Raw genomic sequence first — 25,785 nt, 5'->3', positions numbered from 1 at the left:
AGAGACACACATCGTTAGCAGGATTTGAGACACTCGTTTTGATCAGTAGAAGTATTTAGATGAAACTCTATCAAGTATAAGGATCGGGTGGCAAACCGAAATAAGTACAAGTGTCTAATAGGCTATTCTGACTTTAAAGTTAATAAAAATGGAGCACTTCATATTCTATTAAATATTATATCCCATAAATGATCCCAAATATTTCTAGATATTTTTTAAAGAAAATTCTATATAAAGTTTTAAAAGTATATATAAAAATTATATATTTATATTTCGGTTTGGTTCGGATTTTTTTACTCAATACCAAACCTCATCAGATTTTTTAATCGATATGTTTTGACTTTATGGTTTGGTACGATTTTCTGGTTCGGTTCGTACCCCTAGTATTAGGCAACTGATTCATTCTTTTCTCCAGAAAGTTCTAATAATATCCTCTCATCTCTCTCGTTCAAATACAGAAAATCCTAGATAGAACTCCATTGATTTTACTTTGTTCTCCGCTGTCAATATGGTATCAGAGCGAGAACTCTCGTAATTCTCGTGATTCTCCATCCTCCGATGGTAACCTTGACGGGTTTCACCGGAGATTTCTTTTTTTTTTTCTCATTAATTCGTATGATCGTCAATTTTTTGTGTTTTGAAGAGTTTTGCCGTTTTTGATGGTTTTTATCCTAGTTTACTCGTCTATATTGAAGATTTGGAGCTTGGATTGTGAGGATTTCATCTTCAGTTTCAAAGATTTTCTTTATTTAATTTTCGGTTAGGGTTGCTGATTTGTGAGACCTTTTCAGTGTTTCAGGAATCGCGATTTGAGCAAGCTGTTTACAAGGTCGTATTCTTCCGGTCGTGAAGAATTTTGTACATTCTTTCCTCATCTTCATCTGAATTGCATGTTTTAGGGTTTCGTTTTACTATTATGGATATATCTCAAGTTTAATCTTAGACTATTTGTTTTCTCGATTTTTGATAAATGATTATCACAACCAGAACCTCACCTTCTTATATTTCTGGTAATTCTTCTTCCCTTGACCATGGGACTCCCAGTTCCCATCTCCCTTTCCATCCCGATGATTACACACACCCATGTCATCCTCTATATGTGCATCCATCTAACTTGTTAGGATCTTCCTTAGTGACTGAGCCTTTTGATGGATCTTGCTATAGTAGTTGGCGTATGTCTGTCCTAGTTGCCTTATCCGTTTGGAACAAACTGGATTTTATCCATGGGACTTCTGAGAGACGTCTTGAAAGTTCTCCTTTTCTTTGCCAATGGTAGAGATGTAATGACGTGGTTGTTGCGTGGCTTGCCACTTGTGTTACTAAGGATATTCATCAGACTATTATGTGTTCTGATTATGCAACAGATATTTGGAAGGAGCTTGAGGCTAGGTATGGGCAAGTTGATACGACAAGGGTGTTTGAATTAAAAAAAGAGATAGCTCAGATCTCTCAAGGTTCTCTAGACATAGTTGCATACTTCAACAAACTTAAGCAAATCTAGGATGAACTTTCTTCGTTGTCTGCTAGCTCAGATAATAGGTGTACATATGGTGGGAGTGTTAAATTTGAGGCAGAACAACGGGTTTATCAATTCCTTATGGGTCTCAATGATACATATGTGCAAGTTCAGAGCAGCATACTCATGATAAATCCCCTTCTTTTTATTGACATTGAGTACAGTATCCTTTTGAGTGATGAGAAACAGAGACTATTGTCTGATGCTTCTCATTTCTCTTCAGAGTCTGCCTCCTTCAATGTTGGGCTTTCTAAATAGCCATGTGCTCTCAGGGTGAACTTTGAGTCACAGAAGTCATATATTATTTGTAAATACTGCAAGAAGCCTGGTCACAACATTGAAAAGTGCTATAAGCTCCGTGGTTTTCCACAAGGTTTCAAATTCACTAAGAATCCTGGTGCCAGAAAGGCTTCAGCCCATATGGCAGTTGATTCCTCATCTTCTCAGCAATATGTTTCTCATTCAACTACTAGTGTAGGTTCTCTTAACTATTCTGAGGAGTCTGTTGGGATCCTTGGTTTGACAAAGGTACATTACTCCCAGTTAATTCATCTTTTACAGCAGACTCATGTCAATCCTGATTCATCTACCTCCCTCATGGCTTCAGCATATTTTTCTGGTAGGGTTGCCACTCACAGTGTTTTACTTAAGCCTGCTTTATTTTCCCACATCACTCTTTCTGATTGGATAATAGATTCTGGTGCATCCGATCATATGACGTCTCTTAAATCTTTTCTATTCAATATACAACCTCTTGTTATTCCATGTCTTGTTTCTCTTCCAAATGGTTACAAGGTTAAGGTCTACAACTATAGATCCCTAACATTGTTCCCTAATTTCATTCTGCATAATGTGCTTTATGTCCCTAGTTTTTAATATAACCTCATTTCAGTTCATTAGTTGGTTAGTCAATTTGATTGGATTGCACATTTTACTAAGGTTTTGCGTGTCTTACAGGGCCTTTCTCTGAAGAAGTCACTGGCTCTTGGTAAACTGGACAATGGCCTATACAAGCTGCAGATTCTTGTGTTTAATTCTTCCAATTGTGTTTCTAATGTTGATCTTACTTTTCCTAGGTCTGTTGCAAGTGATGTTTCAAGTATTTCAAATGGTCCTAATTGTAATTTTGCTCATGCTGCTTCTAATAAAATGAATGTTCTTTGGCATTTTAGACTTGGGCACATTCCTTTCTCTAGAATAAAATATATCTCTGTTGTCAATTCCTCCCTTTCTAGCAAGCAGTCTTTTCCATGTTCTGTATGCCTCCTAGCAAGGCAAACTAGACTCCCCTTCTCTGATAGTACCATCCATTCCACAGCTCCCTTCCAGCTAATCTACATTGATACGCGGCCCCTATCATGCCCCTACCTCTAATGGTGCTAGATATTTCCTCACCATTGTAGATGACTATTCTAGGGCAACCTGAACTCACTTTCTAGGAACCAAAAGTAATGCATTTTATCTCCTTAAAAGTTTCATTGCCATGGTAGAGACACATTTCCATTCTCATGTGCATAATGTTAAGATTGATAATGCTTGGAAATTGGGATCTAGTTCCACTGACTATTTTTTTCTCAGAAAAAAGGATCATTCACTAGACATCCTGCGCCCACATTCCTCAGTAAAATGGTATTGCAGAGAGGAAACACAGACACTTTTTAGAAATTGTTAGGGCCTTGTTATTTCAATCCAAGTTGTTGGTGTCCTTTTGGAGGGACTGCATTCTCACTGCCACTTATCTCATTAACAGATTTTCTACCTCTTTGTTAAAGAATAAAAGCCCTTTTGAGTTGCTATATGGGAAGCCACCATCTTACACTAATCTCAAGTCTTTTGGTTGTTTGTGTTATGCTACAATTCCTAAGGTTCATAGAGATAAATTTGCTCCTAGGTATATGCCTTGCGTTTTTCTGGGGCACCCTTTTGCTAAGAAAGGTTACAAATTATACAACCTTCACTCCAAGTCTTCTTTAGTTACCACAGATGTTCTTTTTCATGAACATAATTTTCCTTTCTCCACATCTTCCTTTACTTTTTCTACCTCTTATACTTTTACCTCTTCCTCTGTTTCTGATGACTATTTCTCTGATCTTACTTATTCCATTTCTCAGATATCTACTTTCGCTCCTCCTTCCCCTATTTCTCCATCTTCTCCTTCTCCTGTTCATTCACCTTCTTCTTCTCATGTTTCTTCCTCTGCTCCCCCTGTTGTCGTCCCTCTCAGGAAGTCTACTAGGTCCCATAATCCCCCTAGGTATTTCTCTAATTATGTTTATTAACTTTCACCTTCCTCTTCTTCTTCTCTTTCTATTTCTTCCTCTCCTTCTAACTCTGCTTCTCCTGTGTTTGATCCATCATCCTACTCTCAGGCTACTTTTGTGCCTGAGTGGCAAAATTCATTGAGAGATGAGTTTGCAGCCTTGGAGGCCAATAACACTTGGTCTCTTATTGCCTTGCCTCTTGGTAAGAAGACCATTGATTGTAAATGAATATACAAAATCAAGCATAGGGCTGATAGTAGTGTTAAGAAATATAATGCTAGGTTGGTTGTAAGGGGTGATACACAGATTGAGGGGATTAATTTCCATGAGACTTTCTCCCCTATGGTGAAAGTGTCTATAAGACAGTGATTGTAGTGGCTATCAAAAAGCATTGGCCTCTTTTCCAACTTGAAGTAAACAACACATTTTTGCATGGTAACCTTGATGAGGAGGTGTTCATGAAGTTTCCCCCTGGTTACTCGATTACTCCACCTTCCAGTTCTGGCAGTTGGTTTGCAAACTTCACAAGTCCCTTTATGGGCTTAGGCAGGCCTCCAAGCGGTGGTATGCTAAACTTTCCCAGGCTCTTTCATCTAGAGGCTAGCATCATTTCTCTTTTCACTAGAGTTTCTGGGGACTCTATTGTGGTGCTTGCAGTTTATGTGGATGATATTATCCTCACTGAGACTGATTCTGCTGAGATTTCTTCTTTGAAGTCCTTTTTTATGCTCAGTTTAAGATCAAAGATCTTGGTTTTCTTAGTTATTTTCTAGGTATGGAGGTCTTGTATTCAGATTCTAGGGTTCTCTTGCATCAGAAGAAATTTTTTCATGATCTTTTGTTGGAGTTCCACTATTCTGACGTTGCTTATGTGGTCTGCCCTCCCCCTTTGACTGTTAAGCTTAAAGGCAAGTAGGGTATCCATCTCCCAAAACCTGAAGTTTACAGGTCCTTGGTCGACAAGCTCAATTTTCTTACTAATACAAGGCCTAACATCTTCTTTGTTGTCCAGCATTTGTCTCAATTTATGCAGTTTCCTTGCTTGCCACATCTGGAGGCTGCTCTCCATCTACTGAAGTACCTGAAGGGTACTGCTGATTTTGGTATTTTTTTCCAACAATTCTCCTGATCTTTCTATGGTTGCTTATTGTGATAGTGGCTAGGTTGCATGCCCTGACACCAGAAGGTCTGTCATTGGGTTTTGTGTGCTATTGGGAGGTAGCTTAGTTGGGTGGAAGTCAAAAAAACAGCCTGTGGTCTCTATGTCTTCTGTTGGGGCTGAGTATAGGGCTATGAGTAAGGCTGTTAGTGAACTTACTTGGTTGCATCGACTGCTTTTGGATTTGGGGGTCAATTGTCCCTTTTCTATTCCCTTATTTTGTGATAGCTATGCTACCATTCACGTTGCCAAGAATCGAGTGTTCCATGAGCGCACTAAACATATTGAGTTGGATTGCCACCTTGTTCGAGCCAAGCTTGCTGAGGGACTCCTTCACCTGTTGCATACTTCTTCCTCAACTCAGCTCGCGGATGTCTTTACCAAGGCCTTAGCTGGGGCTGCTCATCATGGCATTCTTTCCAAGTTAGGGGTGGTCTCCCCCTCCAACTTGAAGGTGGGGAGGGAAAGAGGGGGGGGGGGAGAGATATTGGAATTACTTAGTCATGGTTTTACTATCCCTCTATTTTATTTGTACTGGGCTGAGCCCAAATGTTATTAATTTTTCTATTTTGTTCTTTTAGCCCTTGGGCCTAGTTAGTTACAGTTGGACCTCCGGGCCAATATATACTTTTAGTTAGCTTTTGTATTAGGCAACTAATTCATTCTTTTCTCCAGAAAGTTCTAATAATATCCTCTCATCTCTCTTGTTCAAATACAGTAATCCCTAGATAGAACTCCATTGATTTTACTTTGTTCTCCGCTGTCAACAGCCATTCATTGCACAACACACGTTGAACTATTCACAAAGCCCAAGGGACTAATAATTTGTTACACTTGTTTTAATTCCTTTTGTAACAGCTTAACCTATTAGATTTCAAACGTTTAACACAATACTAGAATTTAGAGTTTTGGAATTCAAGTCTCACTATGCTCATAAGCAAAATGTGTTTCTCGTGCCTAACTCATGAAAAAAAAATTACATGTGTATGTTATGGGACATGCATGGTGCTATTACAATAATCGTTCAAACTAGATAAAGATCATGCATAAATAGTCTTAATTTTAATCAATACACGTTGTCTGAAACTATATATTTAGACGTTAACCAGAATAACTAAAAAGGAAATCTAGAAAGCAATACAAGAAATCAATTAAAAGAGTCAAACATTCTAGAATACAAGTATTCACTTTCACGCCTAGCAAGAGTGTAAACAAAGCACAATGTATAACTACTAATCAAATAAACCATTAATCGAGCTAATTATCTAAACTAAAAAGTTGTTTCAGCCTATCTAAAGCTAAAGTAAGTTGACTAATTTCCATCGGATCTATAGAGTCAGAGGCGGATGTAGTGTACTATCTACGGGTTCAACTGAACCCATAACTTTTGACGCGAAGTAAAAATTTATATGTAAAAATTTATTAAAATTGTAAAAATTATAGATATGAACCCATAACTTTAAAAATATAATAGATTTGAACTCATAGAATTTAAATTCTGAATCCGCCTACGTCTATAGCATGTGGAGTGAATCATCGTTTCTGACCTTGGCTAACGTTGGAACAAAAGGAACAAAAGATTGACGTTCCAGAAATTTATTAGGGACAAGTACGAGGATTCTGTATGTTTCTGTCTTAAAATCATATTCATATAAAGCACCATCTTCTGACCTTCGATATACTAGGAAGAGAGTAGTCGTTTGTTGTCAAGACATAAAGGACGACCATCTATGTTTAAACCAGTGCAAAAGTTGGCCACAATGTGTACAATTTCCCAGTTATGAATTTTATCATCATATGCAACAACCACAATGTATTTCTTGAAGACACAAATGAGGTGAAGTTTTCCTTTAGCCACCCCAAACCATGTATAATATCTTATTCTGATTCTATCATCTCCTGAAAATTTAACAAAATCAAAATTTACAATTAATTATATTAATCATGATATTAGAAAATAACAACGAAATCAGAATTTTACAAGAAGTTATTTATCTGATCAACAAAGATCGTTTAGCACCCTTCGTCGCGAAATTATTGTCACGACCCAAGCCCACGGCAACACGTTGTCCGCTTTTGGGGATCAAGATGGCGTAGCCCGCAAGTATGGTATTAGAGTCACTCCGCGTGTAACCTTGAACGATGGTGGGGCAAACCTCAGCGATGATGCTAAGTCCCTAAGGGGGGTGTATGTGACACCCTAGGCGAATCCATACAGGACAAATGTTGGGTATATAAGTAAACAATATCACTAGTGAGCTGGGCTGTTACAATTATACTGTGTAAAGTCAAATATTAAATGGGGAAAATCTTAGTGAAATTCCTGACTTCGCCTTTGATTATCTCTATATGTAATATGATGCATTAGGTTAGGTTGTCTACATCATACCCCTTGGGTCTAGCTCTTCCCCGAATCCTATATGAACGCGGGATGCCTTGTACACCGACTGGCTTGTAATACGATGTATTAATTTTCATAACATAAAAAAGAAAAAGAAAAAAAGATTACCATTTGGAAGGTGCTTAATGACCTGAAGAGAGTTGTTAAAAATTCTAGCACTTTTCTTCTTTGTATCAAAGGCGAGAACACAACCATCAACCATTAGCCAATATAATTCAAAGTATGATGCAAGTAAGCAGGTTTATTGAAGAAATATTCAAAATTTGCCGAGTCCGTTGTCAATTGGTTTTCTTGCCATAATTCTGCAGAGTCCTCTGCTGAAAACATGTTGAACTCATACCATTTTTGTTTACCTTGAACCATCACCACTGTGTATTGATCAGAATTAGGATAGTCAGAGCCCAAGCCTAAACCAATCATCTGTTTAGAATATAAGTAATTGAGTTAGTATCTTCATAAAATATTAGAAGGCATAAAGTGTTGGGATTTTAAGTATATGATATGCTTAAAATAGAGTGAATGAGAAATGGACGAAAATGAAATTTTTAAGCGAAATTTTAAGTTTTCCTCCTTGCCAAAGGGACATTGTCCCATATTGGAAGAGGAAGAGGTTTTTTACGAGTATATAAGCAATTGCTCTTCTTCTAAGCTCTTAAAGAGTTGAGAAGAAGGCAAGCCTCGTGTCGTCGCTCGGCTCGGCTTCGGCTTCGACTTCGGTCAAATGATTGATTGATTAATTTTTTGGACCAAATTTATTTGTTAATAGTAAAATATTAATAGAAATGTTATTAAATATTTGTTTTAATAACATAATATTAATATTAAATTCAATCTGTTTTTCAGTTGTGTAACTGAAAATTAAACTACCCTTTTCAATTTTCCCTCTTTATTGTTGAGTAAATAGTCATTTATGTTATGACATTTATGCTGTGGCCGTTTTGCATAAACAGCCATTCTGAAGAGTTGCACCTCTTTATATACAAGACTATTCTGCTCAAAATTTTCATACGATTTTCTGAGTTTCTCCTCCTTCTGCATACTTTTAACATCAAACAAAGCAACAGTAAGTGTGATTAACTATCGAACTTTGTGTTCGCTGAAACACTAGGGTTTGAAGTGTCACTACACCAGTGTGTAATTCGTTCTATCCTAGGAGGAAATAATCCACAACCTTGGGTACTAGGAGGGATTAAATTCCTTAAGGAAACACTATAAATTCAGTGGGCTCGGATTAAAATTCTTTTTTTGTTTTTCATTTCTGTTTATGTTCATTTATATTTTCCAGAATTATTTTACATATACAGTATACTAACATAAAGATAATGAAAAGAGGATATAAACAAAAGAATTCCATTAGCTATCACTATTCTCCACCACAATCATCAACCGTCACCACCAACTATCTGTAACAACTCATCCCTCTAGTGATATTGTCCGCTTGGGGCCTAGCCCCGCATGGCTTTAAACGCGTAACTAGAATCTAAGGTCTTACTACTTATATACTCAACGTCTCTCCCGTGTTTTGTCGACGTGAGATTCGCCTAGGGTGTCACACTAGCACCATCAAGCATCATTGTTAACCATCACTTGCAACTACCATCATTATTTAGATCTTAATAGCACATCTTAATATTGAAAGATGTCTTGAGATTCACGCGTCGTAATCTTAATATAAATGAATAAATTAGATAACCTAAAAGTGTATATGTATAACATCAAACAATATGGATGCACTTAATAATTCTAAAATATGGATTTGTATACTTAACCCCAGTAAATGGACTCTGAATATAGAAGCGTTAAAACTGGTGGCAAGGCATGGGTTTCAACAAATTTTGGATCAGAAAGTAAGTGGTTGAATTTCTTGTTTAGAATTTTGCATTGAACTAATTTCTTCAAAGGCAAATAAGAGATAATTTTAACAACTAAATCGTCATGCAGCTCCATATTATTCATCAAATCCTTAGCCTTGCTTTGATTTGTTTGGTATAACATGTTTTGTTTAGACGGAAAAATATGTATTCAATCGGCTTTTATATGTAACTACTACAATAGATGTGTGCCCTAATTTTCTTACGATGTTTGCCTGTTTGGTTTTTCTATTTCCTTGAAAAAAGAGGACATATTTATTCAATTTGGGTTTTTATTAAATGCAGCTGTTAGTTGTGTGCCCTAATTATCCTATCATGTTTGATTTTTATTTCCTTGAAAAAGGAGAACGTAGGTAGAGTATATAAATCTATTGTATTTGGCGTTTTCTTGTGGGAAGACCAAAAAGAAAAAGAAATTGTAAGATACGAGATTAACCCGCATTTATGGATATCTCTTTTAAAATGAATTTGTGAATTATCTTTCGATATTTCTGTGCTCTCTTTGTTATTTTTTTTATTTTTTTGGTAACAATGTGAAATTACCATTAACATCAACAAACAATTACACTTATAGAGCACCTAATTTTCTGAACTCAGAATATTAGGCCTCCAACAAAAAAAAATCTAATTACAAGTAATCTGTTGTAACGATCCGAACGGTTGTTTTGAGCTTTTGCACTATGCTTGCTAGTTCTCGGGCATGGCTTGCCTCGTGTGATGTATTATGACTTATGTAAATCGTTGGTTTTGGTTTTTAGGGTAATCAGAATGAATTTGGAAGAACAATTCTCAGTTGAAACTTGAAATTTGAAAGGTTTGACCAAGATTTGACTTGTGTGTATATGATCTCGGATCAGAATTTTTATGATTTGGTTAGCTCCTTTAGGTGATTTGGGACTTAGGAGCGTGATCGGAATGTATTTTGGAAGTCCGTGGAAGGTTTAGGCATGAATTGGCGAAATTGAAATTTCGACGTTTTCCGGTTGGTATGTGAGATTTTGATATAGAGGTCGGAATGGAATTTCGGAAGTTGCAGTAGTTCCGTTGTGTTATTTGGAATGTGTGTGCAAAATTTCAGGTCAGTCGGACGTGCTTTGGTTGGGTTTTTGATCAAAAGCGGAATTCGGAAGATTTTGGAAAGTTTGGCATGAATCCGATGTGTTTGGGTTGATTTGATGTTGTATGAGGTGTTTTGAAGATTGGTGCAAGTTTGAATAAGGTATTGGGAGATGTTTGTGCTTTTGGTTGAGGTCCCGGGGGGCCTCGGGATGGTTTCGGATAGTTTTCGGTAAGGTTGAGCTTGAGGAAATATAGTTGATGTTGTTGCTTCTGTCATATCCGCACCTGCGGATTGGTACCGTAGGTGCGAGCTCCGCAGGAGCGGAAGAAAAGACGCAGGTGAGGTTTGGTAACTGCATATGCGATACCGCAGGAGCGGTGAGGTGACCGCAGATGCGGGAGCTGGTGACTTAAGTTAAAACCGCAGGTGCGGTCATTTTGGGCGCAGATGCGGAAATGCTGGGCAGAATATATATAAAGGCTCCTTCGCGATTTTCAGTTATTTATTCATTATTTTTGTGCGATTTTGGGGCTCCAAGCTGCGATTTCAAGAAGGAATCAAGTGTTGATGGAGAGGTAAGCTACTTGGGCTTTATACCTTGTGTTTATGGTGATTATTTCATTGTTTAATCATGAAAAATTAGTGGAAAATTTGAGGAAGAGTTGGAAAATTAGGGCTTGAAATTGGAGAGTGAATTTTGAGAATTTGAGTGACCATATGAGGTCAGATTTTGGTAAATTTGATATGTATGAACTCGTGAGAGGATGGGGATTCCATTGATGTTAGTTTTATTGAGTTCCGAGATGTGGTCCCGAGGGACGGATTTGAGCAATTTCGGGATTTTTGATGTAAATTGGATATTTTCGATTGGGCCTCGTTCCCTTAGCATATTTTAATGATTATGTACTAATTGTGGCTAGATTTGGAGCATCCGGAGATCGATTCGTACGGGCAAAGGCATCGCGGGCTAGAGTTTGGACCGGGTCGAGGTAAGTAATGATTGTAAATACTATCCTGAGGGTTTGAAACCCCGGATTATACATCGTTGTGTTATTTTGAGGTGACGCACACGCTAGATGACGAGCGTGGAGTTGTGCACCATTGGGGATTTTGACTTGATCTGTCCCGTACGACTGTTAAGTCACGTATTTGATTTGAAATCTTCTGATATTCCATGTTCTAGAGATTTATATTATGCTTTGAGTTGTATGCCATGTTTGGGGCCTTGTGCTGACCTGCTGAGACCCTTAGGGGCACTTTCACTATTCTCCTCACTCTATTTGTTTTGAAAGCATATCTTCAGTCATGTTTTACCTGTTTATTGCTTAAATATAGTTTTATCATTTTATTTCTTAAAAAAAAATATGAAAACTGTTTGGGCTGAGTTCCCTGTTTTACCGATGGTCCGAGTGATCGTGAGGTTGATGACTGAGATAGACCGAAGGTCTGATTGTGAGGTTGATGACTGAAATAGACCGAGAGTCTGATTGTGAGGTTAATGTCTGAGAGAGGCCAAGGGCCTGGTTATGAGGATTATATATCCATGGATCGGGCTGCACGCCGCAGCAATATATATGTATATATGTATACGGATCGGGCTGCACGCCGCAAAGATATGTTGGATCGGGTTGTACGCCGCAGCAATATAGCGCTTGGGATGTAGGAGCCCCGCCGGAGTCTGCACACCCCCAGTAAGCGCCGTCGACGAGATATATGGATCGGGCTGCATGCCGCAGCGATATATGGATCGGGCTGCATGCCGCAACGATATATGGATCGGGATGCGCGCCGTAGCGGTTACTATATGGTACCTATTGAGCGTGAGTGCTGAATGTAAGTACTGATTGGTAAGAGTTGAGTCACGAGTGACTGAGAGGCTAACCTAAGGGGCGATAGATATATATATATATATATATATATATATATATATATATACATGCACCTGAGTGATGCTTTGACTAAGAGGCTTGTTTATGAACTTATTGATTTTTACTCCTCTTTAAGTGAGTTTTTATCGAATATGTTGATTTATTGACTGCTTTCACTCATCTTTATACCGAGCCTCTGTCAAAAACGTTGAATAAATGTTTTTAAACAACTTTTATTTAAGCTGGGGTTTATGAGATGTTCAGAACTTAATCACCGATTTGGCTTTTGTTATTTCTACTGAGATTTTCTTGTTATGAGGTATTTATGACTCTTATTTTGCTTGAGGGGCCGATTATGATTTTCATCTCCTTTATTAAAAATGGTATTGAACCCCTACTGAAACTGCTGGAAGGTATTTTAAATGATTTTACCAAAAGTTGGATTTTAAACAAGATGATTGACTCGTACTCTGATTTGAAAGCCTGTTGTACTATTGAGTTTAACATAAATGTGGATTCATTGTTTCCTACTGCTCAGTCTTTATTTACTCTTATTACTTACTGAGTTAGAGTACTCACATTACTCCCTGTACCTCGTGTGCAGATTCAGGTATTTCGGAACCCGGTAGCGGGTGTTGGTTGCTCAGACGCGGAGTCATCAGGGTTAGCAAGGTGGTTGCACGACGTTCGCATCACTGCTTCCTTCCTCTCATTTCATTGCTATACTTAGTACATTTTGACTGTTTTGTAGTATTCAGACCTTGGTAGATGCTCATGGCTAGCGTCACCCCGATGTCGGGCTTGTATGTTATTTCTGCATTGTTCATTCAGACTTATGTTATGAGATATAGTTTAATTAAAGGCTTAAAAATGATTCTTAATAATTAAAGGGTTAATATGGGTGTTGTGTCAGCTGGATTTATCTTCACGAGAGGCGCCATCACGACCGGGCCGGTTTGGAGTCGTGACATCTGTCTAATAAAATTCTTATATTTATGTGCTTTCTTTGACTGTTGAAGTAAATCTATCCTTTCTATCACTTCTTTCTTGATTTGTATAACTACCTCTTCAGTATTTACATTCCTTCCTTGAAATTTTTTTGTGTTTCTTGCTCTCCATGTATAGTATACCATTGCTAAGTGCACTGCAACAATCACTTCTTTTTTGAAATGTTTCCAATGCTTCCTTTTGATCTGCTCCAACATTTGCTTCACTTCTATATACTGATAACTAGGGATTATGATGCATTTTTACACTCTTTTTTATTTTCTTCTATTATTATGAGTCGATAGACCCATTAGCTAGGGTTGTGGCTCAACCCTAGTATGAGTAATTGATGAGTCCTGTGTTTTGATGCTTGATTGTCTATGAGTGTTTGATATTTGGACTAATTTAGGGTTTTAATGTTGAATTAGTGGTTGCAAACATTAGTTTATGCCTAGTAGACTTTGGCTCTTCTTGAGAAAGAGAGCCTAAGTCCATGAAATTAGTCCAATAAGGAATTGGGGCGTATTCAAAATATTGATAGCCCCAATTAAAGAGTTAAACCTAGAGATAGTAATACCTGACTTGAACATCAATTGCCTGTACAAATCTGCATACCCAATTGGTCTTGAGAAAGTCAATTCGGGCAAAATCACTCGAACTACCGAGAGGTATAGAGGGAGTAGAATCGTGCAATGGTTATATCATATTCCTCAAATGTGACAATCTAGCCTTAGACTCAAGAATCCGTCAATTAACCACCTAGGAGAAAGTCACTACCCTAGTGCCTTTTATCTATTTGATCAACTCTCAATAGTTTAATCTTACATTTATTTATCTTAATTTAGCATCGTAGTAATATAAAATTAGAAGTAAAACCAAAACAAAAATTGTTTAGAAGTGCAATTAGGAACAATTACACAACTCCCATTTAGATAGAAACTCAACTCCAATATCTAGCTCCCTATGGAAATCGATCCCGACCTTCTCAGGTAAAAGCTGCTTCGACCTCTCTTGCTACTTCATAGTAGTATAGGGTTGGCCTCGATCACTTTTTGGCGTCGTTGATGGTGAGCTAATGGTTTTGGCTATCTATCTAAATAGTTTTGTGTATTGCTCTTCTTTCCTTCCGTGTTACTAATTTGTGTGTGTCACAACTTCAGGTATTGTTATACCCCATTTTAACACGGGTCAAATTAGAGGATAACATATTGGTAATTTCGAGGTTAATTAATTAAGAGAGTCGCCACCTAATTATTTTCACAGTGAATTAGGACACCAATTTTAGCTAAATAATGTTTAAAGTCAGCTCTGTTCTTTGGTCTACTTAACCTTTAAGACTATGGGTAAGGGTTCTAATTAATTTTATAGGGAAGATTATTAAAGCACCCTATATGGTCCGTTTATAACGGTTAACCAGCCAAACTTAGGTTAATTAAAAAGTACCAAAAATTAAAATAAGTGCTCAATCAAAAACAAGTAAATATAGGTTAGCCTAATTACTACATGAGTACAACTAGATTAATAGATACTTTTCATCAGTAAAATTTGCAATCTGATTTAAAGTTTGAAAACACTACGTTAAGTTCAAAGAATTTTTTATTTGAGCCAAAAATAATATTTAAAAAAAAAGGGCCAGGATGCCTTTGATGCGAAACCTTATCCTTGAAGATATTTATAAACCTCGGTTGAAACTCAAAATCATTGAAGTTTACCTTACTCCAATATGACTTTCTGATAAAAGAAATTCTTAAGTAAAGTTATTTGGACTCAGAGATTCTAACTTGATAACAACTTTAGTCTATTAAATAAAAATATGCTAAGATAGGAAGTGTTGGTGATTTTTTAGGAGTCCATAACATTAATGCCCTGCTCTATAAGTACTTTGCTAGCCATTAGAGTAAAATACTAAATGTCAAATAATATCCCTTTTAGTCTCAGATATGGGTTTGATTATACAGTCCCCAGACGGAGACAAACAAACAAATGACACAAAATAATCACGAATGACAGAAACAAAAGAAGAGTAAAAACGCCATAGGCATCCCCAAGCGTTTTTGCTTATTTTTTTTTGCTATCCGATGCGTTCTAAGGAAGACGGTATGGGATGTGATGACTCCATGCTCGGGTAGTGTTGAGTCTCGAGTGAGACTCGATTTGCTCCAAGTGCATATGCAAAGACAAACAAATAAGAATTAGAAGAAAATGGAATCCGATTCTTTATACTACATAAGAGATAAATAAAGAGGTAAAAATCATAATATAACTCATCTCATAGTAGTTTATAATATGAAACACTCCACATAATATTGTTTTCTTCAAGAAGAAATATTAGGTTTGTATTCAACAGCTCTAGCCATCAAGGTTCAATATTTAACTTAAATGGCTAAACTTTATGTCATGAAAATATTATGACTAAGTTACAATATCTACCTAATACTATTCAATTAAACAGTCACCTATGGTCACTCCTAGAAGCAAAGTAAGTTTCTTATGAAAAAAAAAGTGACTCAGGCTAAACAAAATGAATAAGTTAGTCAAGCATGGGTTATATCTTCTAATGAAATTCATGAGATAATTCTTATAGCAGTAAAGTATGAGTCCTACAATATCTTGATTTGACTAATCCTAGAGTTACATTTTCTGTTACTTGAAAACAACAAAAGGAAATGTATTAGCACTTCAAACAGAACATGTCTCTTCTCTGATCTTTAGAATAAGCATTTACATATTAATATTACCTCTTTAATTACATAAGCAATGTTATACTCATAGGCAACTTTATACATTAATTCTACCAAAAATTCTTCTAGCTCATTGTAAAATAAAGTAATAATTCAAATTACATAACTAGAAAGTTATTTTTTAACATGGTGATTTCCATGGCATTTAAACTAGAAGAACAACAAACTTGGAATCATATTTTGAATACGAAACGACCACAATAATTATAGAGTTAACTCAGAGGAAGAAAAGTTTTAGCTAATAAATACACGCTAGATAAAGATTTTAAACTGATCACTTTAATTAAAGAAAGATACAGATTGATGGTAACACCTTAAAGCAAAAAAGGCATAATATTAACAACTCCATACTATCATCAGCTATCTATTTATATAAATACTTAGTCAAACTCTTACTTTCGTTTAAATTTTATTCGAGCAGAATAACTAAGTACATGATTTCTACACACCAATTAACTCTAAATCACAATTCACACACACAATAAACTACAGCTCATTCAAACAAAAATACAATCATTTCAGATATTCAAAGAAGAAGAAAAAAAATGAGAGAAAAAAAATACTTCAGTTACTGACCTTTTTGCGGGCAGTGAACTAAGGCTTTTGAGGTTTCAGATCTACTCCGCGAACAAGATTGACGGTAGACTCAGTTTTAACAAAATGAAGCGAATTTGAAAGAACAATGGTCAGTAGTGTGACCCCATTTGTGAGATTATATTGGGTCGTCATTGTTGTTGTTGTTGTAATGATCAGTAGTGTTAAGAGAGTAGTAAGATAGATGAGATTTTTATGGTTCTCCCCGCTTGGCTTCGGCTGAGACTTAGAGAAGTATTTATAGGCGATAAAAAGGTAGGGTTTCTGAAGAGCGGGAACTTGAAATTTCGAATTCGAAATCTTGGTCAACACATCCGTTTGAATTCTAACATTGGAGGTTTGGACAGACTTCATCTTCACGTGATGCTTCAGGCCATGCCCGAAATGGTGAAATTTGGTCTGATCCTTGAAGATTCACCACAAAAAGAGAGATAAAAGAAAACATCAAGACAAAAATATGAGATAGAGGGAAATGACACATGCACAAAAAAAAGATCTAGCAATATTTTAATGTAGAGGATGAAGAAGATTGTATTTTGTTCATAAGAGCAAGGTGGTAAGTTCTTGGAGAGAAGGATGCCGGGGGTCTATTTTGGAAACAGTCTCTACCCTAGGGTAGGGGTAAGGTCTGCGTACACACTACCCTCCCCAGACCCCACTAAGTGGGATTATACTGGGTTGTTGTTGTTGTTCACAAGAGGAAAGTATTGTATAATGGGACCTAATTTATTTCTAGGTTTTGGTTAAGTGAGGAAAGAGAGTAGTTGGGGTGCTGAACTAAGCTCTGGATGTTTGGGCTTCAGGTATTTTAAAACAAAATGAGCTTACTTATTTGGTGGCTTGAGAAAGAACTATTAGTCTTAAAAAAAGGTTTTTTCGTATATATACCATATATGAAACTATATTACCAAATATGTTCATAGTTTGCTTATTACCCTTCATGCTAATAGTATTTCTACCTAATATATACAATGCATTAAATAAGGAATCACTGTAGCTTTATGATTCCTATTTTGTGGGATAAAAAAGGGGAATTAAATATTTTCCAGATCTTCCCCAACGCAAAGCACGCACATTCCATAATTATCGTCGGCTTCTCTCTGATCTTCCACAACGCAGAACAAGATTTTCCATACTCTGTTTTTGTGATACACTCTGTTTTCAGAAATTCTCTCTACATCTCTCTCTATTTATCAATCACAAATTTCAGTAATACAAAGCAAATGAAAAGAGCAGCAATTCCACTATTGACAGCCATTAAAAAGCTTGAAAGCTTTGAATTCAAAGTTGGGTTTTCAAAAATCATTATTTGTTTGGATTGGGTGTTGTTGAAAATAATCGGGAATATGGTTTGGAGTTTATATCTCAATTTTGAGGGTTTTGGTGAAGATTAGACTTGGTTTTGACTGAATTTCAGATTGAAACTCGAAGAAGAAGAAGAAGAAGAAGAAGACATATTGCAGAAATTGTAGATAAATTATAGATAAATTGTAGAATGTTGTTTATTTATTTATCTTTTATTCATTTACCTATTGTATGAAAGTTGAACAACATTGTATAAAAATTGTATTAAAGTGGATGCTTTAGTACTATTTTGGACAAAAATATGTATAAAAAATGTGAAACATACATTTCAGGGGAAGCATGTCGATTCCAAATACGTACCCAGTTTGTAGATATTTTGGAGATAAATTGTAGATTATTTGTATTCTGATTGTAGATGCTTTATTTTCTGTTTTCACAAATAAAAATGGCTAAAACTTCCACAAATCTTCTAAAAAAACGCAATTATGTCGAAAATCCCAATTAAACTGCAATTGAATGGGAATTGGGATATTAAAATTCAATGTACCCAGTTTGTAGATATTTTGTAGATAAATTGTAGATTATTTGTATTCTAATTGTAGATGCTTTGTTTTCTGTTTACAAAAATAAAAAATGACTAAAACTTCTACAAATCTTCTGCAAAAAATAATCTACAATGTTTCTACAATTTATCTACAATTGCTGCAATATAATGTATGCCATGTCTTCTTCTTTTTCTTGTTCGAGTTTAATCTGAAATTCAGCCAAAACCAAGTCTAAATCTTCACCAAAATCCCTCAAAATTGAGATATAAACTCCAAAACATATTCCCAATTATTTACAACAACACCCAATCAAAACAAATAATGATTTTTTGAAAACCCAAATTTGAATTCAAAGCTTCAAAGCTTTTTAATGGCTGTCAATGGTGGAATTGTTGTTCTCTTGTCTCTTTGAAGGTTTGTTCTTCTTCTTGAGAAAATTTGAAGCTGGAGGTAAATGTGTGTATGAACTTTGAAGATTTGACTTCAATTTTGAATGATTTTAGAAGAAAAGGCTTGAAATTGGACGTTAATGGAAGGGTGTTACATATGTTTCTCTGGTTTTAGCAGAGGGAATAATGGGTTTGAAATGTGGGTGTGGGGAGATACGTGGGTAAGGGTATGGGTTTGGGAGAGAGAAACGTGGGGTGGGGATTTGGAGGAATATACGGTAGCGTTAATTAAGGAGTTATATACGGTACATTAATTGTACAGTTAAAATACATTATGGTATAGAATTGGTAATTAGGTATACTAAATGTAATTAAATCAAACCTTAAACATTGAGGGTAATATAGTTTTCTATATGGAATAGGAATGTAAAAATTCCTAAAAAAAGATCCAACATGTTATTTATTTGGGCTATGAAATTGGTCTGAAAAACAAAAGAAGTTTTGGGTTCCTAATTGGTCGAATTTTATGGCCTTTTTCTATTCTTCAAATTAATTCTTTTGAGCTTCTATTTAGATAAAATATTTTAATAATCATATTATATAATACTAGATATATTAACATATGAAAATATCCCTTATACTAATATAAGTATAAAACTATAATATTTTTGGAAAAAATATTTATAAAACATAGGATTAAAGAAACATTACTATTTTACTAAATAAAGAAGAATGATATGCTTTTTCACAAAAGGCGATAAGAATGAATGAACGAGTGAATAATAATAATAATAATAATAACAACAACAACAATAACAACATGTATAGTAAGAGTTTCAATAATAATAACAAATATAGTATAATAACTATCTTATATTATTAGTGATATTAGAAGCTTAAAAAAATTTGGAAGAAAGGAGGGACAAAATTGGATGTCAACAGGTACAAAATGGCAGCAAACTTAAACAACGCGCCTCTTGGAGATCTTCCGCCGAGGGAGGAAGTAGATGACAATGTTGAAGATGAGGTCCCTATTGTGCCTCAAGGACAAAGGAGAGGCCGCCAGGCCAATAATAATATTCCATACCCTCCCCCGCCACCTCCAAGAGTGCCTCTTCAAGTGCTTCCAAACCATATCTATGCAAGTGCAATTGTCCCAACCCGGATTCGGGCGGCAATTTTCAAATTACCAATGTGATGTTGATATTGCTGGAGCAACGTGGGTATTTCACGAGTGCTGCCAATCAAAATGCTTACAAACATCTCAATGGATTTGTGGATACCTATTGGGGGAGCAAGCAAACAAATGTGTCCGAGGATGCACTTCGGTTGAGGCTCTTCCCATTTTCACTTAGAGGAAGGCATTGGATTGGCTTGAGCGACTTCTCAACCATTCCATCACTACTTGGGATGAGTTGGCAGACAAGTTCATTGCAAAAAATTTCTAACCTGGACATATGGCAGCATTGAGAGATGAGATCTTGGCTTTCAAACAGGAGCTCCCTAAACCTTTTGCGTGAGATTTGGGAGCGTTATAGGAATGTCCCAACAATGATATGACTGAGGCGATGGTCCAACAGACTTTCTACTGGGGCATTAACACAACAAACCAATGCATAGTGAACCAACTTGCTGGGGGCTACTTCATGAAGCTGTCTTATGATGAGGCTTGTGACATTCTTGACGAGATGGCTAACACTTCTTTTGTTTGGCAAAGTAGAACCAATGTGCCCCAGGATGACCTCACGGTTACTCATTTGCACAAGGAGTTACATGATCATGGGCAAGCTATAGCTAAGTTGACAACTACAATGAACCAACTAGCAAAGGCACAGTTGTAACAAGTTCAAAATCCTCGCCAAGTGAATGCCATTGAGGGTGTCAACATGCTAGTCAACAAAAGAAGACAAAGAAGTCAACAGAACCAAGGGAATTTGGAGCAATTTTACAATAATTGTGGTAGATTCCAAGATGATAGTTATGATGGGTAGAATGAAGAGGTGCAATACGTGAACAATTATCAAGGCCAAAGGGGCAATTCTTCCAACCAACAACAATGGAGACCCCAAGGCAATTGGGGAAATCAACAACAACAAGGCAATGGTAATTGGGGGAACAACAACCAAAACTCCAACTGGGGCAATCAGAACAATAATCAGAATAATCAAGGTAATTGGAATGGGAACAACAACTGGGGTGGTAACAACAATCAAGGTGGGTCGAACAATGGCAATCAAGGAAACTGGGGGCAAGGCTTTCAAAGGCCCCTAATGTATCAACAACCAAACAATTCGCCCCTATTTCCATCCCAAGGTCCTAGTTCTTCTAACCCTGACATGGGGAGAATTGAAATGATGTTCGAACAGATGATGAAGAAGAGTACGGATTCGATGCTCAATTGTCTTCCCACAATACTTCAATTAGAAATTTGGAGGTTCAGTTAGGCCAAATCTCACAGTCCTTGAATACTCACCCTAAGGGTGCTCTACTAAGTGATATGGTAGTAAACCCGAAGGGTAGGAACAATCATGTTATGGCAGTAACTACAAGGAGTGGACAAGGCGGTGATGTGAATGCCTCCAAACAAAAGCAAATTTTGAGTAATGAAGTTGAGTTGCAAGAAGATGAAGTTCTTTTGGTAGTTGAAAATATGATTAATGAGAATGTGAATGAAGAAGTGAGGATTGATATTCAAGATGCCGAGGTGGAAACTCAAAATGATGTGAACCCGTCTAGGGAACACGTAATAGACATACCGGAGTCGGTTGTGCCAAAAGCCTGGCTCCCTTGCCAAGGCCACCTCCACCTTATCCTCAAAGGCTCGTGAAGCAGAAAAATGAGAATCAGTTTAAAAAGTTCATTGACATGATGAAGAGCTTATCCATCAATGTGCCCTTGGTGGAGGCTCTTGAACAAATATCGGGCTATGCTAAATTCATGAACGACTTGGTGACAAAGAAACGATCCATGGATTGTAAAAAAAATAAAGATGACCCACCAAGTTAGTGCAATAGTGCATTCAATGGCCCCAAAGCTTGAAGATCCCGGTGATTTCACCATTCCTTGCGCCATTGGGAGTGCAGACTTTTCCAAGGCTCTATGTGATTTAGGGCAAGTATCAACTTGATGCCTACTCGGTTTTCAAGACTTTGGGTATTGGGCAACTGAGGCCGACTTCCATGAGATTGCAAATGGCGGATAGAACGATGAAGAGACCATTGGGTATTCTTGATGATGTCCTTGTCCGGGTGGACAAATTTATTTTGCCAGTTGACTTTGTGATCTTGGATTGTGAGGTGGATTATGAAGTTCCAATCATATTGGGGAGACCTTTACTTGCTACTAGAAAGGCCTTAGTTGATGTGGAAGCAGGGGAACTCACCTTCCGGGTGGGTGATGAAAAAGTGGTCTTTCATGTGTGCAAGTCAATGAAACAACCCAACAGTTCTGAGGTGTGCTCTTTTGTTGACCTTGTCATGACAGTGATAGTTGATGATACCAGTGCAATGATCAATGTGGAGGACCCTCGGGAGGCTGTATTATTGAATCTTGATGTCAATGATGATGAGGGCCGAGTGAAGTGCGTGAATGCTTTACATGGGATGGGCTCTTACTCTTATGAGCCTAGAAAACTATCTTTGGACCTTGAGAATCGGAAGACTCCACCAACAAAACCTTCAATTGAGGAGCCTCCGGTGTTGGAGTTGAAGTCGTTGCCTCCACACCTCAGGTATGAGTTCTTAGGCCCTAGTTATACTTTGCCAGTTATTCTTTCCTCTTGTCTTACTAACATGCAGGTTGATGCCACATTAGCGGTTATTCAAAAGCGGAAAAAGGCAATTGGATGGACTCTAGCTAATATCCGAGGGATAAGCCTCGTATTCTGTACGCACAAGATTATTCTGGAAGATGATGCAAAGCCCTCCTTGGAACATCAAAGGAGGTTGAATGAAGCAATGCAAGAAGTTATGAAAAGGAGGTGATCAAGTGGTTGGATGCCGGAGTTGTGTACCCCATCTTTGATAGCTCTTGGACTTTGCCGGTGCAATGTGTACCGAAGAAGGGTGGCATGACCGTGGTTGCAAATTCACAAAATGAGTTGATTCCTACCAGAACCGTCACCGGTTGGAGGGTATGTATGGACTACCGCAAGTTGAATAATGTGACCCGCAATGATCACTTTCCATTGCCTTTTCTTGACCAGATGTTAGACCGACTTGTTGGGCGTGCCTTCTACTGTTTCTTGGATCGGTATTCTAGGTACAACCAAATCTTGATTGCTCTGGAAGATTAGGAGAAGACCACATTCACTTGTCCATATGACACCTTTGCCTTTTCTCGGATGCCTTTTGGGTTGTGTAATGCACCGGCTACATTTCAGCGGTGTATGATGGTCATTTTCACCGATATGGTGGAAGATATTTTTGGAGGTGTTCATGAACGACTTCAGTGTTGTAGCTGATTCATTTGATGAGTGTTTGAAAAATCTTGATAGAGTTTTTGGCCCTTTGTGAAGAAACCAATCTTGTTCTTAATTGGGAGAAATATCACTTCATGGTAGAAAAGGGCATAGTTCTTGGGCATAAAATTTCAAAGCATGGTATTGAGGTAGACAAAGCAAAAATTGATGTGATTTCAAGGCTCCCTACCCTGACCTCTGTTAAGGGAGTTAGAAGTTTTCTTGGGCATGCGGGGTTCTATCGGAGATTTATCAAAGACTTTTCGAAGGTAGTGATACCCTTATGCAAGCTATTGGAAAAGGATGTCATGTTTGTGTTCGATGAGATATGTATGCAAGCCTTTGAACTTCTCAAGCATAAGTTGACCACCACTCCTATCATTACCGCACCTAATTGGAGCTTGCCTTTTGAGCTCATGTGTGATGCGAGCGATGTTATTGTTTGGGCAGTTTTGGGTCAAAGATTGAACAAAATGTTTCAATCGGGTACTATGCGAGCAAGACAATGAATGATGCTCAAGTGAACTACACGGTGACCAAAAAGAACTTTTGGCTATTGTGTTTGCAATGGAGAAATTTTGGTCGTATCTTATGGGTGCCAAGGTCATAGTCTATACCGATCATGCCCCACTCCGGTACTTGATGAAAAAAAGGATTCCAAAGCTAGACTGATGTGATGGGTCTTGTTACTTCAAGAGTTTGATTTGGAGATTATGGACCGGAAGGGTAGTGAAAACCAAGTGGCGGACCACTTGTCCCGCTTGGAGGAGGAAGGGAGGCCTCGTGATAGCCTAGAGATCAGTGCCTCATTTCCCAACGAACAACTCCTTTCGGTGTCGGTGAATGGTATGTCATGGTTTGCGAACGTTGCTAATTCCTTATAACTAGAATAATCCCGTGTGAGCTCTCTTCTAACCAAAAGAAGAAACTCAAACGGGATAGTTTGGATTTCTATTGGGATGAGCCGTACTTGTTCAAGATTTGCACGGATGGTGTAATCCGAAGGTGTGTCCCGGAGGAAGAGCAATTGAGTATCTTGGGGGCTTGCCATTCTTCTCCCTATGGTGTCCATCATGGCAGGGTGAGGACGGCTTTAAAAGTTCTTAGTTGTGGATTTTATTGGCCAACTTTGTACAAAGATGCAAGTGAACTTGTGAAGAGGTGTGGCGAATGTCAAAGAGCAGGTGGAATTTCGAAGAAAGATGAGATGCCTCTTAATACCATTCCTGAGGTTGATATTTTTGATGTGTTGGGCATTGATTTTATGGGCCCGTTTGTTAGCTCGTGTGGGAACACATACATTCTTGTGGCGGTTGACTATGTTTCAAAGTGGGTTGAAGTCATGGATTTACCCAACAATGAGGCCCGGAGTCTTGTTGCATTTCTCAAGAAGAGCATTTTACAAGGTTTGGCACTCCTCGTGCAATCATAAGTGATGGGGTCTCATTTTTGTAATAGAGCTTTTGACACTTTGCTTGCAAAGTATGGTGTCAACCACAAAGTTTTTACTCCCTATCATCCTCAAGCAAGTGGCCAAGTTGAAGTCTCAAACAGGGAAATAAAGAGTATATTGTCAAAGACGGTCAATGCAAGTAGGACCGATTGGTCAAAGAAGTTGGATGATGCTCTATGGGCTTATAGGACTGCTTACAAGACTCCGATTGATATGTCTCAGTATCGGTTGGTGTTTGGGAAAGCTTTCCATCTACCGGTTGAGTTAGAGCACAAGGCCATGTGGGCTTTGAGGAAGATGAATCTTGAATGGGATGTAGCAGCAAATCTTCGTGTGGAGCAGCTTAATGAACTTGATGAATTCTGATTTCATGCCTACTCCAGTTCATCCATCTACAAGGACAAGATGAAGTAACTTCATGATAAATATGCTCGTAGTAAGAAGTTCAAAGCGGGTTATTTGGTTCTTTTGTTCAACTCTCGGTTATGTTTATTTCCGAGAAAACTTATGTCAAAATGGAGTGGACCTTTTGAAGTGGTATTTGTGACCCCGTTTGGTGCACTTGACTTGAAGAACAAAAACGACGAAGTTTTCAGAGTGAATGGGCACAGGGTCAAACATTACTTGGGAAAGCTTGATGACAGCCACGTAGTGACACTTCTTCACCTCAAATGATTTGATGGTAACCTGCGTCGTGCCGCGACATTAAATCAGGCGCTTCTTGGGAGGCAACCCATGTGTTTTTGTTTTTTTCTTTGATTTTCATTATAGTGTAGGATTTATTGTTGGACTGACTGGTTGTGAGATGATGTAGGATTGTGTTGATACAGTGTAGGAAAAAGTTGGAAACTGACCACTCTCTGAAGTTGTCAATGCAGACCGCACTCATTTTGTGCGGCCGCAAAGACCTTTGTACGGGGGCAAGAAATCAATGCGGACCGCACTGATGATTTGCCAAAAGTGGGGGTTCTCTGAAGTTTACCACCGCGGCCGTATTACATTTTGTGCGGACCATGATGGTCCACTGCGACCGCATTACATTTTGCGCGGTCCGCAATGGACAATTTGTTAGTGCCCTTTGGTTTCGAGCACCGCGAACCGCTGTGCCATTTTGTAGGTCCGCGGTGGGTAGGTAAGCTGGACCCCAGGACCTTTTTCTATAAATAGGACCTAAGG

The 25,785-nt window shown here is 37.7% G+C and overlaps 1 long non-coding RNA gene across 1 annotated transcript; it reads right to left on the bottom strand.

The window, feature by feature from the left end:
* Positions 1-15,015: 15,015 nt before the first annotated feature.
* On the bottom strand, positions 15,016-17,003 carry LOC104229373 (uncharacterized). The gene is made up of 2 exons (XR_711614.2): positions 16,441-17,003; positions 15,016-15,280 (listed from the first exon to the last, which is right to left on the bottom strand). It is a non-coding gene; the product is annotated as an uncharacterized lncRNA (long non-coding RNA).
* Positions 17,004-25,785: the final 8,782 nt, after the last annotated feature.

This window comes from Nicotiana sylvestris, chromosome 4 (genome assembly GCF_000393655.2).
Source record: "Nicotiana sylvestris chromosome 4, ASM39365v2, whole genome shotgun sequence".
Classification (NCBI taxonomy): Eukaryota; Viridiplantae; Streptophyta; class Magnoliopsida; order Solanales; family Solanaceae; genus Nicotiana; species Nicotiana sylvestris.
Note: the sequence above shows the minus strand (reverse complement) of the source record. Positions and strands in the feature narration are given on the sequence as shown.